At 40.3% G+C, this 15413-nt stretch overlaps 2 long non-coding RNA genes across 2 annotated transcripts; one reads left to right on the top strand and one right to left on the bottom strand.

Annotated features, from left to right (window-relative positions):
* The first annotated feature begins 2629 nt into the window (after positions 1-2629).
* LOC307088464 lies at positions 2630-5180 on the top strand. The gene is made up of 6 exons (XR_013812565.1): positions 2630-2965; positions 3085-3218; positions 3807-3954; positions 4058-4306; positions 4421-4691; positions 5016-5180. It is a non-coding gene; the product is annotated as an uncharacterized lncRNA (long non-coding RNA).
* A 2723-nt stretch (positions 5181-7903) lies between these two features.
* Positions 7904-9964, bottom strand: LOC307088802. The gene is made up of 3 exons (XR_013812587.1): positions 9910-9964; positions 9623-9783; positions 7904-7998 (listed from the first exon to the last, which is right to left on the bottom strand). It is a non-coding gene; the product is annotated as an uncharacterized lncRNA (long non-coding RNA).
* Positions 9965-15413: the final 5449 nt, after the last annotated feature.

The following is a 15413-nucleotide window of genomic DNA, read 5'->3' as shown; positions in this document are numbered from 1 at the left end:
GAGACGATGCATGAGATGACGCTTTGGATACATTTGAGTGTCTGCTGCGTACACTTTGTGCTGTGAATGACCTACATTCTTCTAGTACTGCGGATGCACTGTCGTCTGGATCCACATCTTCGGTGGCGGACTCACCTTGCTGTGTCTTCGTGCCATCCTTTGGAGTCACCTGTTCAGTAGCAGCCTGTTAGTTAGCGACCATAGCGTGTCGTCTTGCTTCTATTATCCACTGCTCCAGTTTGGTCAAAAAGTTCTCATACAATGTAAGATTTGGCTCACTCCAATACTGCTGGTCAGCTTCCCTGATAACAGCATACTAACTCCATAGTTCACTTCAGTAAAATCATTCAGGAATTTTGAGTAATCAATAAGATGTTCCTTTTCTACTAGAAGTGCATTGGAATCATTTTTCATGAGGTTTTCTATTCCCTCTTTTTTGGATACAAGGCGTGCTAATACACGTTTCCTGAGTTTCATCTTGTCATCAAGTTTCTTTTTCTAGGGCCTTTGTGGTCAACTTGATCTTTCTTTTAATGTCTAGCTCGACATTGCCTTCCATTTTGGTTTCATCCAAATCCGACATTTCAATTGACTGTTAATGTTAGCTAAGTCTCTTGTTATAGCAAACTCTTGCAAACTTCTGAAATCCAGATCAACAGTCATTTAATCTCAAAACATGTAGATGTCTTCAAAAGAAAGATTCCAGGACTGTCTTTATTTCCAGAGTCAAACTCGAGCTTCTTATGGGCTAATATGACTATAACTAGCAATAGCAGTTTTCTCAAAAATGTCCTTTGTGACTACTGGCTATACGCACATCTTGGCTATGTTGATTACAATGACAGAATTATCCTTATTTCGTCATGGACATCAAATATGCAGTTGTAGCTTATCCAGTAATTAATCTTTGTTCTTTGTGTACTCATCCATTTTGAAAAGTCGTTTGGAATTCCAGTCGGGTGTACTGCGTGGTCCCCACTTCATTAGCTGGCTGGCTAGCTTAATCCGGTCTCGTCCAGCGCGGCACATCTTTCCTCGGCTTCCAACGATGTTCTCTCGCCCTTGGCGAACTGTTTTTTCTACTTAATGTAGTGGCTTAAACTCACTTCTTGTGCATTTGTAAATTGCTCTAAACATATTCAGTCGATTAACCACTCTTTGACAGAAGAACGAGATCTACGCGTGTTTACTGTTGAAACGACGGTAGAAAAAACAGTGCGTTCGCTCCGTCTTTACTGAATGCCATAAAAATATACAAAACAGTTTTACTCTCCCTCAATGCTACGGCATAACAGCGCCCTCTATAGCAACCAATGTCCTATGCATCTCTAATAAGTATAAGCAATGAAAACAAGTACACTAAACAGTTATTAAACTAAAAAGCAAAACTATGCAAAACAATTAGTTAATCAATATAATAAACAATAACTAAATATTAATCTAAATATATAATATCTAAATCCTAATAATATCTAAGTCTAAATTACAATATGGCAAAATGGCACTAACAGTATGTGTTGCGTGTGTAGAGTGAGTGAGAGGTTGTGGTTGCACAGCTCAGGCTACCGGACGGCGCTGCAAGGAACTTTATAAACGCAGTATTGTTGTTATTGTGTGTGTGTGTGTGTGTGTGTGTGTGTGTGTGTGTGTGTGTGTGTGTGTGTGTGTGTGTGTGTGTGTTTGGGTGTGTGTATGTGGGTGTGTGTGTGTGTGTGTGTGTGTGTGTATGTGTGTGTGTTTTAGCATGTGTGCAGGCGTTATTCGTTTGGCAACCTACGGTTACTAACATTTATACTTAGTAAATAAAAAATAATACATTTGATAGTATTTCCCATCTTTGCTGAGCAAGAGTTTTGTTCGAAAGTTCGGTGATTGAGACTTGGTTGAATTCACTGCGGGTCTCTCTTCTTATAGTCCATCTTACCAAAGATATTTTATTAATGTCCTTCTCAACGCTCTCTGGTCTCACTAAAAGGCTAGCAGCACGAAAAAGCAATATCGACGAGATGCGCTATGCACAGAGAAGAAAGAATACCGACGTTGAATTTGCAACATTTTGCAACAAATTATTCAAAATCTGCCCATATACTATGGAGGACTAAAAGTGCCAAAATTAAATAAATAAATACACCATTAAATAAATAAATACACCATTAAATAATTCCTTAAATGTGTCATTAATTAATTAAAATTGGAATTAAATACATAAATGTTTTATTAAATGTGTCATTAATTCATTACAATTGGAATTAAATACTATTTAATTAATTGACATTTACATTTCATGATTTACATTTACATTTCATAATTTACATTTACATTTCATGATCCTGTGTTTCAGTGCTTCATGAAATGTAAAACTGTCAAACTCGCCCATCAAAATCGGTGGGTGGGGCTAACGCTAATCGAGTCTGATCCATTGCTTTTGTCTGAAGTAGAGTGCTTGGATAAAGAAAATGGAGCACTCCATACCAGTAGGTGGCGGTAATGCAGAAGAAGAAGAGGAATTGTTAAACTGTCAAACTGATTTGAACTTAAACTTTATCTAGAGTGTGAAGAAGAAGAAGAAGATGATGATGATGGAGGACCTTCATGAACTTTCTAGGGAGTTGGTGAGAGACGTTTTAGATTTAGCAGAGGATGTGGAAGCAGGACCTGCTGACCCAGAGCATGTAGCGAGTAAAGCAGAGGAATTTATTGAAGTTCTTGGAGTTATTTCCGCACTTTCTGACCAAGATATTGATTATAGAGTGACTGCAAATTTAGAAGAAGTAGTCCACCGCTTCTCTGGTACCAGGGAGCATCAGGCCCAACACACACAGGGACCGGGGCGTTTGGCGTTTGACATACCGAGAGCAGTTCTGGAGCATCAAGTTCTTAGTGGCTTACCCGCGGGTCAAATTGCAGCGATGTTCGGAGTGTCAAAGAGGACCATCAGGAGGCGCATGAAACAAAACGGTTTAAGGTATTTACACTTTTTTTTTCTTTTTTTTAATTCAGTTTAGGGATTGCGGGTCTCATCCACTCAGAAAGGATATTATGTTTAAGGTAACATTACTTGATGTTGATATTTTGTTTGTGCAGAAAGACAGACCTCTATTCAGCTGTGAGTGATGAGGAGTTAGACCGTATTGTAAGTGAAATTCACAGAAGACATCCAAACACCGGCTACAAGCTAATGCGCGGTCATCTGAATGCAAGAGGTGTGCGTGTTCCAAGTGAGTATATTAATATGAGCATTATTTACATTTATTTTTAATACAGAGCTCTGCCCTTTGAAAGGTGAAGGAAGTCCGCTTATGGAAAGACGTTGCGAGGGGTCTGGCTGCAGACCTCCAGTGTCAGATGATTAGTTGTATTTATGTTATGACGCAAGCTTTATTAGACATTCATACAGCATTATTTTTTGTTCATTTATATCTTCTTTCTTTGACCTGGTTCTCACGGGTTGACGATCATTAAAGCCCTGTATTTAAAATCAAGACCTGGCTTATCACTGGAGGAGCGATAACACAAATACAGTTGTAACAAGTATCCTAGCCGTAGCGAAAACCGGACTTCCTTTGGACCGCAGTGGTCGCCATGACAACGGGACAACAAACCTAATTAACATGACATGCAACGTAAATAAACACACCTCGCTTACTGCATACAACCCAGGGGGAATGAGTCTTCTTAAACAAAAAATCATTCAAAAATCCAAAATAGAAAATACACACGTCATGTCTTTCATTATGACACCACTATTTCCTCAAAATAAGTAGCCAGTGAGTGTGTGGTTATTCGTTTTATTTTCCTCCCCTCAGTCTCAAGACTGCAAGAGTCTTTACGCAGAGTCGATGCAGAGGGAGTCTACATGAGACGTCTAAGGCTGCGTGTATTAAGACGACGACAGTATTCTGTTCCTGGCCCAAACTCTTTGTGGCATATAGATGGCCACCATAAGCTCATCAGGTCAGTGATATAAGTAGATAAACAATGCATCTTTCTAGATGTTTCATTAGAATTGCTTTACAATAAAGTTGTTATTTTTCATGTGTTCACAATTGGCTGACAGGTGGAGATTTGTTGTCCATGGTGGGGTGGATGGATTCAGTCGTTTAGTGGTCTACCTGACTGTGGCTGGCAATAATCGTGCTCAGACGGTCTTACAGAGCTTTATTGCCACTGCCGAGCAGTATGGGCTGCCATCAAGGGTACGGTCTGATAAAGGGGGGGAGAATGCAGATGTAGCAGAATTCATGATCAGAAGCAGAGGTACCGACAGGAATTCACACATCACAGGCAGAAGTGTCCACAATCAGCGGTAAATAAATGTTTGACAACTAGGCTCACAAAACAAACGTACCAGTTTAATGTACTTCTTTAGCATATGTCACGTAAATAAAAAAACAATTTGTCAATTTTATCCTAAACACAGAATAGAGAGGATGTGGAGAGATGTTTATGAACATGCCCTGGACCTCTTCTATCAGATTTTCACTTCATTGCAAGATCAGGGAACACTGAATCCAGACAATGAAGTCCATCTTTTCGCACTGCACCGGATCTTCCTTCCACTAATTCAGCAAAGCCTCGACTCTTTCCGAGATGCTTGGAACTTTCATGGTCTTAGAACTGAAAGGAATCAGTCGCCACAGCAACTCTGGAGAAGATACAGAGAGCAAGGCCCTATGGAGGATCCTACTGAGGTTAAAGAACAATCAACTTTGAACACTTCACTGTCTGTTTCCCCAAAGGAATAATGGGACAAGATATTGTGCTAAACGTGCTACTTTAAATGAAACATAGGTTATAGTTTCTTCAGTCTCCTGAGCTTTCAAAGATCAACCTCTGAGCTGTAATTTTTACGGTGCATACTATGCACAACTGTATTATTTTACAAAACAATTGAATAGGCAACATTTAATTTCTCACCGACTTGGTGACCAAAAATAACAATGTTAACTACCTTGTGTAATGACATGTCAAACTAGTTTTAAGTACAAGATTGATCATGCTTGTCCTCCATTCAGGTTCCTGAAGAGTATGGGATCGACTGGAACGGACCTCACAGTCTTCATGGAGGCACTGTGTCAGTCCCTGAGGTTCAGCTGGCCCGTGAGCTCTCAGATGAAGAGGTTGCCATTTTGCCAGCTCCAGGAGTTTCTTTAACTGATGCACTTAGATTATACGTAGAGACTGTGCATGTTTTATCAAGAATCATAGCAGACTGATGTCCAACCCAGTGTTTTATTTGTTTATTAGTTTTCAAAGACACTGAACTTGTGTCAATTGACCTGACCTACTTAACAGTGCATTCAATGACATCTGTCTGAAAAAATTAAACAAGTCCAAATCCAGTCTGTGCACTATTTATGGCAGAGACAAGTGCTTCCTCAAAATCCATGTAGGTTTTGAAATGAGCTGGCAGCTTTAGTGTTTCGAAGCATGTGGAGGACGTAGGAAGGGTTCCCCCAGAAATCTCCACTCTCAGTTTGGGAGGAAGCATCTCCCAGCCAACCCAGAATGTCAACAGCTGGGCCAGGGTACCTGATGAAGCTAAAAGTCATAAAATGGATTCAAGACATTTAGTTCTAATTGATCACATCTATCCATGAGACATAGAAGCATTTGTAAAGAGAGCAATGCATTAGCCAAATAAGGTGTTTATACCTGTTTCAATGAACAACCTTAGAAAGCCAGTGACGCGGCACGTGGACTCTAAGTCAAAGTCTTCATCATCACTGTCCTCAACTGGCCATGTGATTTTTTGTAGGAGCATCTTAAAGTATACACAAATTGTAATTATTTTAAAAGGGAGAATTTATTTTGGTGAAGGAATATGCAGATCACATTCTTGGTAAAAGGAAAAATAACCAGCTCAGTCATTGAAAATACATGTAAATTCATCAAGTAAAGTGACAAATATAACTAAATTACTGACTTACCTGGGGTGTGAACTGCATTTCAGCCATTTTGGGGAAAATAAGTGGGACAACATCTGGCCTAGATGTCAGCAGGGGCCATACCATCACATCTTTCAGTCCCTTTCTCAACTGTTTGATCTGGCGCATGGTCCTCCCAATGAACTAAGAGACAGAACCGACCCATATTACAGTCCAAATCCTCAACCCAAATTTTACAAAAGTTGGCATAGTAGGGAAAATGTTCATAAAAGCACAATAAAGTGCTTTATAAAATCCATTCAAACTCTAGTACAGAATATAGCAACCCTTTACAAGACATTTACACATTTTAAAATAATGTATGCCACTATTTACATGTGTATTTTCCCTTAATTTTGCAACAAATCACATTCTACCTGGATGACAAGTTAAAGAGTGCTAGTTGTCCTGTCTACAGTCCCAGTTTGCCTGTGATTGAGAATATGCGGTGCTTCATGCACACTTGACAAAAATGTTCTGCTTAAGACATAACTAATGGATAAATGGGGGAATTCCACTTTCTAAATTTCAGCAACTTGTGTCTATTGCGAATGTTTAAAAACTGTAAATGAAAGAAGTTAACAGTGGTGAACTCTTGACTGTATCACCTTTTTAAAGTAGATTATCAAAAAGCAAATTCACATAACCAGACATGTGTTGTTAAGCTGCTCTCAATTTACTGTAGTGTGATTTTTTAAAACTGTATATACATTAAATGGTGGTTTTGAAGAACTAACATGACAATAGGCAAAGACTAAATATCATTAAGTATTCATAGCATGAATTTCACCACTGAAATTTGGCCTTTTCCATCTCTGCCAGTGATAACATAACAAGCCAGAGTTTACAACACTTATAATTATAACTATAATTTCAACTACAGCAATGAATTATGTGACTTAACCAGCAGGAACTCACTGCATGGAGTAGAAGTTTGTTATGTAGCCATCTCCGATTTGTTTTGGTGACTGCTGGAAGATCCCAAGACATGGAAAGATCTGAAACTGTGTCCTTCTGTTCTGGTGTGAGTTCTTCTTGTTCAAGCTAGAATCAAGACCGTACAAGTTATTATATTTGCCCAAACAATATTTTTTGCAAGACAAAGTTTCTTATATGTTACATACCAGTTTTATGATACTCCTGATGTGCAGATCAGGACAGTCTTCTGTAACAACAGTTGCCATTTCAGGATCCCCATTGAACAGTACATGAATCACAGCAGGACTTAATCCTGTGACATGAGGACCGTCATGCAGAAAGCTGTGGGCCAACATCCTTCCTGCAACCCGGAAGAGATTGCTTTCAATGAGTGCCTCTGATGCTGCTGGAACAAGATGGTCAGGTTCACCCTCAAACAGCAGTGTTCGGCCCATTCCTCCTGTAAAATATCAAGAGAGCAGGGGATAAAGTCACAACAATTAAACCACTTAAATACATTTTTAAAAGTACATATTAACCTTCAAATAGTAAGAGACTTACCAAGATCTAGACTGAATCCAAATTGGAGTTTGGATATCACCGTTGTCAGAAAGTACCTCATCACTCCCTCTCCGACAGCAGCATCACCTGAAATAAAATACTGAGAATAACACAGTGGAAAAACAGTGGCTGACTAATACAGGTAACTGGATAAGTTAACATTTAACAAGCAAGGGAAAAAATAGTCAATATTCTATTGGCTGTAATTCTAGAATAGCATCCTTAATATTGATTCTTTCAGATTACAGGAGAATATTGTGCATGGTATATTTTCATTAGTGGTCATCAATTATATAGTTGTTTGGATTCCATTCTCCCATTTAACAATTCCATATAAGATACTTGAGTGGTATAAACTTTACTTATACATTTATTTTACAAACTTTATATTACTTACCAACATGAGTACAATGAAGTGGACATGCCCATTCTTGCTGCTGTTTATAGAACAAGAGAAGTTCCCGTTCCCTGTCCTCTTCAGAGTCCCTTACATCCATCTTCATTCGAAGTGGTGTCCCAGATGCATGTTCCTTCAGCAGATTCTCTTTGAAAACTTTGGCAGCTTGAGACGGTTCTTCAATAAGCTTCCATTCTAAACAAACAACAACAATAATGTTATCTATTCCAGAGAGACATCCAAGACAACAGCAAAACAGCATTCTGAACAAAATTTAAATATAGGAACAGTTAGAAAATATAACCCAGTTGCATGTTATTAACCTGTTAAGCCCTAGGCCTATTTCACAGGCCTCCTGCCCGAAATGACATGCCCAAAATGAATAGAGTATGCCTCCACAACTACAAGGGCTATATGAATAAAGTTGGTTTCAAAAAGAAGGTAACACCTGTGAGGGGACTGCAGAAGTGTCAGAATCAATATAGATGTTACTGTGTCAGAGTAAATTCTGCTAGAACATAGTAAGAAATGTCAATTTAAAATTTTCGCCTAGAGAAAACACATTACTTAGAGTGAATACCACCTTGAAACTATGGGATAGTAGCCCAGAACCTTTAGGGAAACATATAACAACATCTAATGAGTACCCTGTTCCAGGATAAATGCTAATAAAGTGAATAAAGTGATTTTAGAGAGGTTATAGTACAGGTAGGTCCGGGCGGACTAAATGGTGCCATTTGGGCACTTTTGGGCACCATTTGACCTTTCTAAGGTACCAGACTGTAAATCCAATTTTATTTCACTGACATATCACTATAGGTATTCATTCCATCCAAATTCAACATTTTTGACTTATTTTCAAAATTCACCCAGGGCTCTATACATTTTTCCAGTCAAAGTAAACCATACAATCGAAATGAAGTTTGACTCCAACTGGAGCAGATATATTTGGGAAATACATATAATAAAACCAAACTGTAAAATCAAAGGTAAAAACACAGCTAAAAACTACAATCACTAGGGATAAAGATATATATATATATATATATATATATATATATATATATATATATATATATATAAACACGCTGGCAGCAACTTTGAACAACTATAACTAACTAACTATAAACACTAAGGGCTGTCATGCCACTGCTGGATATACCCAAGATATCGTGGGTATGCATTGGTCAATTTGGATGATTGACACCTCTATCGAACCGTAAGAGCCAATAGAGTCGAGGGAACGTCAAATCGAGGGACCCGAATCCATGTAAAAAAAACACCATTCGCCATTCAAAAGTATCACACTGTATAACGTTTTTGATTTGTTTTGTTTATTTTGCTCTTCTTTGGTTGCTAGTTCGCTGAGTTTTCGTCGTAGAGTGATGGGAGTGATATCATTGGAATTTGTGGAGCCTCAGCTTTCATATGACCTATAGTTTGTGTGGGTGGCATGGAGTAGCGAAATCGGCGACGGCCAGTATGCGCGCATGCACGTTTTGCGTGTTTTGCTACGGGCTCATTTAGTTGCTTGTTGTTAGAATTGTGTTTTGTTTAGGTAAAAATGGTTATCATGGGCTTTTAGCCGAGCTTCTTCCCGTTACGTGGGTATGCAACATGGACATGTTGGAGCATGGTGGTGCTGTTTACAGCTGTTTACAGCACACGTTGGTGCAGCTGCCCCCGCCCCCGGGGGCGCTCGGGTTTAAGAGGTTAATTGTCTGTAACTGTATTATCTTATCTAATTATATCGTGTTATTTTTCTATTGACTTTGTTTCAGTTGCTCAGTTATAGCAACCCTATCGTGATGACACAAACCGCTGTCTGCTTCTTTACTATCCAGCTCCTCGTTGACCATCACTGCTGGCACTTCTGCACTTTCAGCTGATGTTCCAGGCCTCACTGGAACACTGTCACTGACGGTCTCACTATCACTTTGGCCTCCCTCTTGTTCTTTCTCTGATTCCTGCATGGGTGTCCTTGAAGTTAACAAAATTTAAATTATGGTCATACTCCCTTATTTGTGTGCACAAGACTCTTAAGAGAGACATTTTCCCAAAGAAAAATTTATATGCGACCCTTGCATTGCTTTAGGAAGTACATACCCATTGCAGCTCAATCTGTGCAGCTTCATCTCTGAAAAGGGAACCTCCTTCTGACAGGTGATGCAGGGGATGACTGGACCAGAGGCAGAACTTGAGCTCTCCTAACAACAACAAATAGCGTTTAATTAATGATTGAAAGTCACCAGTAAGCTTTGTTTTGATTATGTATTGAACTAGGTCTCTGTAAATGTATGTACACAATCGAAGGGTAGATCCTGTTGAAGCGGACGAATGAAGATTGTAGCCTGTCCAATCATCGAAGCTGGATCCTTTAGATAGGCAAGCGTGTATCCAGTGCTGGGACACTGAAGCAATGCCAGATTTCGACTCTGTGTAGATCCTGCAATTTTTAAAAATTCGAAGCCTCCCCCTTCTTGGAGCTTCGGAAATACTTCCATCAACTTGTTTGTTATGACCATGGGATCGCTGTCATTCCCTGGAGAAAAAAAAAAAATCATAACTCATATTGACTCAAATAAGCCTGTGATAACTATTATTCACACTATGAAAATCAATTAAGTTTGAGTCAAATATGAACAGGAAATATTTATAACTATAAAAAGAAATGCTGAGTAGAACTGCAAATCATTTCAACGAGCCGGACAGTACAAACTTATTTTGGTTTTGGTAAATGCCTAGTTTCGCACTGACCTGAAAATGTCACTTTGTGCTCTCCAAGTCCTGAAGTATGAAGGTCCGCTTTAAGCTGTACGCTTGGGACTTTATCCGCCTTGTGGTCAGCCAAACAACACACAGTGTGTGTATAGCTTCTTCGACTCACTTGGACTTGAGCTGGTCGTCTCGTGATATTTCTTCTGGCTCCGCCGTTATACGGCGCAAAGAGCCTTGCTACCTCAGCTGCAACATAGATAAAAATGGTCACCAGACAGCTAAAGCAGCCTCAACTTCTATCTTGGGATGCTACACCGGAGCTAGGGGGTTCTATAGCCCAAATAGACCCGAGCACGTTCTGTATTATGTAATATTATGAGCCCGAGCCCGATTTCAACCCGACATTTTTTTAATACATGTGTAACTTTGTACACATTAGTTACGTAGGCCTACTCTGCTAAATATATATGTAAGGAATAATGAATCTAGAACGCCGGTCATCATTGGGAAAATAATCCCCGACAGGGCGAACAGGACACCGACGTGCAGCGGAGGTGTCTTGCTTCGCCCTGAAGGGGCTTATTTTCGATAATGACCGGCGACGTTCTATACATTATCCCGCTTATTACACAATCCACAGCTACTTGCCAAAACGAAAAAATAACTTCACATGGTGTGTCTTTTTACAAATTATTCGTTACCAGCATTCGTAGTGTTGATCAGCAGTGAAATAGTCCGCCAAAGACGTTGACGTCGCTTAGCAACCGAAGACGCTGGGGTTGAAGTTACCGGACCACTACCCATGCAAGTGAACGGAGCGTTCCACGGCATTGAGAAGACCCGTGCAATAAAGGCCTATAATATTTCTGTTTATGGCATAGATTTCTCCTCAGATTAGGCCAATAAAGCAATGATTAAAAAAAAACACAAACGCTCGATCAAAGGCCCGGCCCAACCCGGCTCGAGGATAGGGAAATATAGGGTCGGGTCAATCAAAACCCTCATAGTTTTACATGAATTGGCTAAACAAATGTTTAGCTAATCAAATTGTGCAGAGAAATTACCAGGATAGCGCCCACCAATTTGGGCCGCTATTTAACAGTGGAACAGGTATCAAATGGGTTTCCCGTAACCAGACGTCCTCTTCCAGTAATGGTGGAAGTAATGGTCCAGTAATGGTTCCCCTGTCTTCCAGACAGGGGAACATAGGACCCTTTTTCAGAAAAAAGGGTCCTATGTTCCCCGCCGCAACTGGGGAACATAAAACCCTTTTTCAGAAAAAGGGTCCTATGTTCCCCGGTCACATACATATCGGGGAACATAGGACCCTTTTTGGGAAAAGCGGGGAACATAGGACCCTTTTTTTTAAAAAAAGGGTCATATGTTCCCCTGTCTCATACAAAGCGGGGAACATAGGACCCGGGGAACATAGACACGCTCCCGCCAAAAATCAGCTCACACTATTTAGCCGATTAGCGAACTAGTTTTATGCTCCCACCATTAACAACGAACGTATTACACACGAAGCAAATTTAGCTAGCCCTTGCTGTGATTAGTAGCACACCCGGCTAACATGAAATTACTTAGCTTACCTTGGACGGGTGTACGTAATGGAGCAGCAGGTGTCTGCTGTGACTGAGCCGTCGGAGCCGTCGGAGTTCTGCTCAGAGCCTCTTCTATTAAATAAGCGGCTTCTCGCAGCAGCTCCGGGCAGCTTTTAGACATTTTGTAAACCGAATGTGTTCACTCGCTCTGCGTCAATGCATTATCTGGAATTGATTTGCCTTGACTTGATGCGCAGGGTAACCAATCAGGCGTTAGGATCTGCCTACCAACTTTGATGGGCGAGTTTGACAGTTTGACATTTCATGAAGCACTGCAACACAGGATCATGAAATGTAAATGTAAATCCTGAAATGTAAATGTAAATCATGAAATGTAAATGTAAATCATGAAATGTAAATGTAAATTAATTAAATAGTATTTAATTAATGAATTAATGACACATTTAATAAAACATTTATGTATTTAATTCCAATTTTAATTAATTAATGACACATTTAAGGAATTATTTAATGGTGTATTTATTTATTTAATGGTGTATTTATTTATTTAATTGTGGCACTTTTAGTCCTCCATAATATACGGACACGTCAGAATTTTGCTGTTTTCACTGGCTACAATGTTGCATCTATGGCTGCTGGTAATGCAACCACAAAGAAGTATACTCTACGGGGCTATTTTCATAATTATTATTATTATTATTTTTTTTTTCTTTGACGGCACAGCGATCCGGGGCTATTCCCAAAAGATCCGGGGCTATAGCCTCGTATGCCAAGGTCTAACGACGGGCCTATGGCTATATATGTAACAGAAAGGGCAGCTAGGGTCTGTCAAAACGGTAAAGGGAAACCCATTAAGCGCTGTTGGGGTTATATATATATAAATAAATAATAATAATAATAGGTATACATTTGTTAATAAATATGTATATATGTGTAGTAACAAGGAGGTTACGGTGATATTAGATAATAGTAACTAGCGTGTATGGATCTAAAAATAGATAATAGATCTTTGTCGTGCTCACGAGAAACGTTTAATTTTTATTTATTTTCCCCGGTGTCCCTTTACAGGTTCCGTACCCAGCCATGGTTCGAGAAAATGGCAAACACAAACAAGCGCGCAGGTCGCTTGTTATTCTTGTCATTGGCAGAGCACTGTCAATCACACACAGCCCGGTCAACGGCACATGTTATTGGAATGTACGTCAGCAGAGAGCAACCAATAGGTTTAGAGCCAAATGGTCCCGCCCCAGGAACGTTTTTTTTTTCCTTTTTGCAGATCAACGATTTCAGACCTTTGACTGTCAGGAGTTTCAAAACGAATGCGCGACAGAACACTGCCAATAATCACGTGACTCAAAGCTTGCGCTTGTGTGGTCAAATCTCTGAAAAGTCAGTTCTGAAAAAATACATTGCAATGGTGTAAATTTACACCTTTACAAGTTTTTAAAAATAAATATTCAACCTTTCAAAACTTATTTCTCAATGTATGAACACCTGTTTGCAGAATCCCATTTACAAGGTTTCAAAACCGGGAAACAATGAAATACACTGTTAGAACAGTGCCAGATTTGAAACTCTGCAAATGCGCTGGTGACATTTTTTAAACTTTGAAAATGTGTTGTTGAAAATGATGAAGAAGATAAAATAGAACACAAAATCATGTTTGCAGATGTTTTAATTTTTTTTCAGGCTATAATCTCTTTTTTCAGTGTCGCAAAACCTTTTTTACAAGGTGTTGAGTTTTCAAACCCAGACTTACAAGCCTTTGAAACTTTTTTTTCAGGTTTGAATTATGGCAGGATACTGGCTCCATAGACAACGCCCAGGCCGGCGCTCCATCATTCAACCTCTATCCAGACCTCACAGCAAAGGAGGAAGCACCCGCTAACAGCGCAACAGGGGTTATGGCAGTCCGACATACGTTTTCCGTGCATGGAGACCCAGTGACATTAAGGACATAGCAGAATGTCTCCCGGACCCATCTGCAGTGGGAGGGGAATCCCTCGCTACAGCCATTCTGGAAATGGCCCATCAATAATCGGCGAAGTGCGCCAGGTCAAACTGGGCCTACGGTGGGGTCGCATTCAAGGCGACATTCCCGGGAGAGACCAAGCTGATATAATGTTCGTAGAGGCGCTGGACGGCAAGGACGACCACAGGAAAGTGGGGAAGCACAGAGGCAGGCCTGCTTTCGTTGTGGCGCCATGGATCATTGGTTCAACGATTTTCCCAAAAGAATTGACGAAGACAATGGAAGGGCCGGCTGGCAGTTCGCACCTTCCCGTGAAGTGACTGTGAATCATCTAAGGCTCAGCTACACAACGCACACAAGCACCACATACAAATGATTGTTGTATGGTTCTTACCCGATCAGCTAGATTTAATGTGAGTCTCATTTGCACCGACATAGGCCTCACGGTTACCTCCGATGCAAGCCCCATGATACAAGCATACTTGTGTGTTTTACGCGCACCAGGGAACAATATTTATATATATAATATGACAAATTTAGTCCTCCGAGGGGGAAGAACATTGCTAAACAAATAAAAAAGAATTATATATGGTTATTTTAAACAACGGGCTATTGTAGACAGTGGATACTCGATTATTGCAATCTATCACAACAAGTTTAATGGTCAACCATATCACACAACCATGGCATGGCCCCGACTGACCCCCGACTGACAACGTGACGGGGACAAAAGTTGCCTAATGTTGAAAATGCAGATTTTTTATATTATATTTTGTTAATGTTTTATGGCAAAATGGCAAGAAGGTGAATTAACAAATGAGAAAGATTGGAAGAAGTATTTTTTATGGAAGGAGAAGACAGATAGATGAGAACGTAAGGCAAGACAAGATAAGGAAAGGGGTGGGGAGAAAGATAACCCATCTGCATCTAGTTTTGTTCAAATAGATCCGGACCTGGACAACGCTCCTCATCCTCCTGCTTTCAGCCCGACCAGTGGCCCAATCCAGTGCAAACACCCCACGTCACGACTCCTCTACATCAGACGTTATGAAGTTACAGACCATGGGAGGCCCACCAGAAGAGCTACGGGACGGTCTGCTAGACGACACAAGGAGACAGTCCAGCAGGACCAACAGCACCAGAGCGGTGGCCTCCATGGTGTCTGTGTAGCCACAAGGAAGTGGCCTGAACAAAGAGACAAAAGAAAGTCCCAGAGACGGGAGAGACGTGAGGACAGGCACTTCAAAAGACAGCCTGTGATGCGGATGAGAAGCAGGAAGCAGAGAGAGAGGTGGAAACGTGTCCAGGCGGATGGAGAGAAGAGCAGTGTACGGAAAGTATCGCACTAGACACAG

This window comes from Pollachius pollachius (genome assembly GCF_949987615.1).
Source record: "Pollachius pollachius genome assembly, chromosome: 17".
Lineage (NCBI taxonomy): Eukaryota > Metazoa > Chordata > Actinopteri > Gadiformes > Gadidae > Pollachius > Pollachius pollachius.
This window is presented reverse-complemented; position numbering and strand designations above follow the sequence as displayed.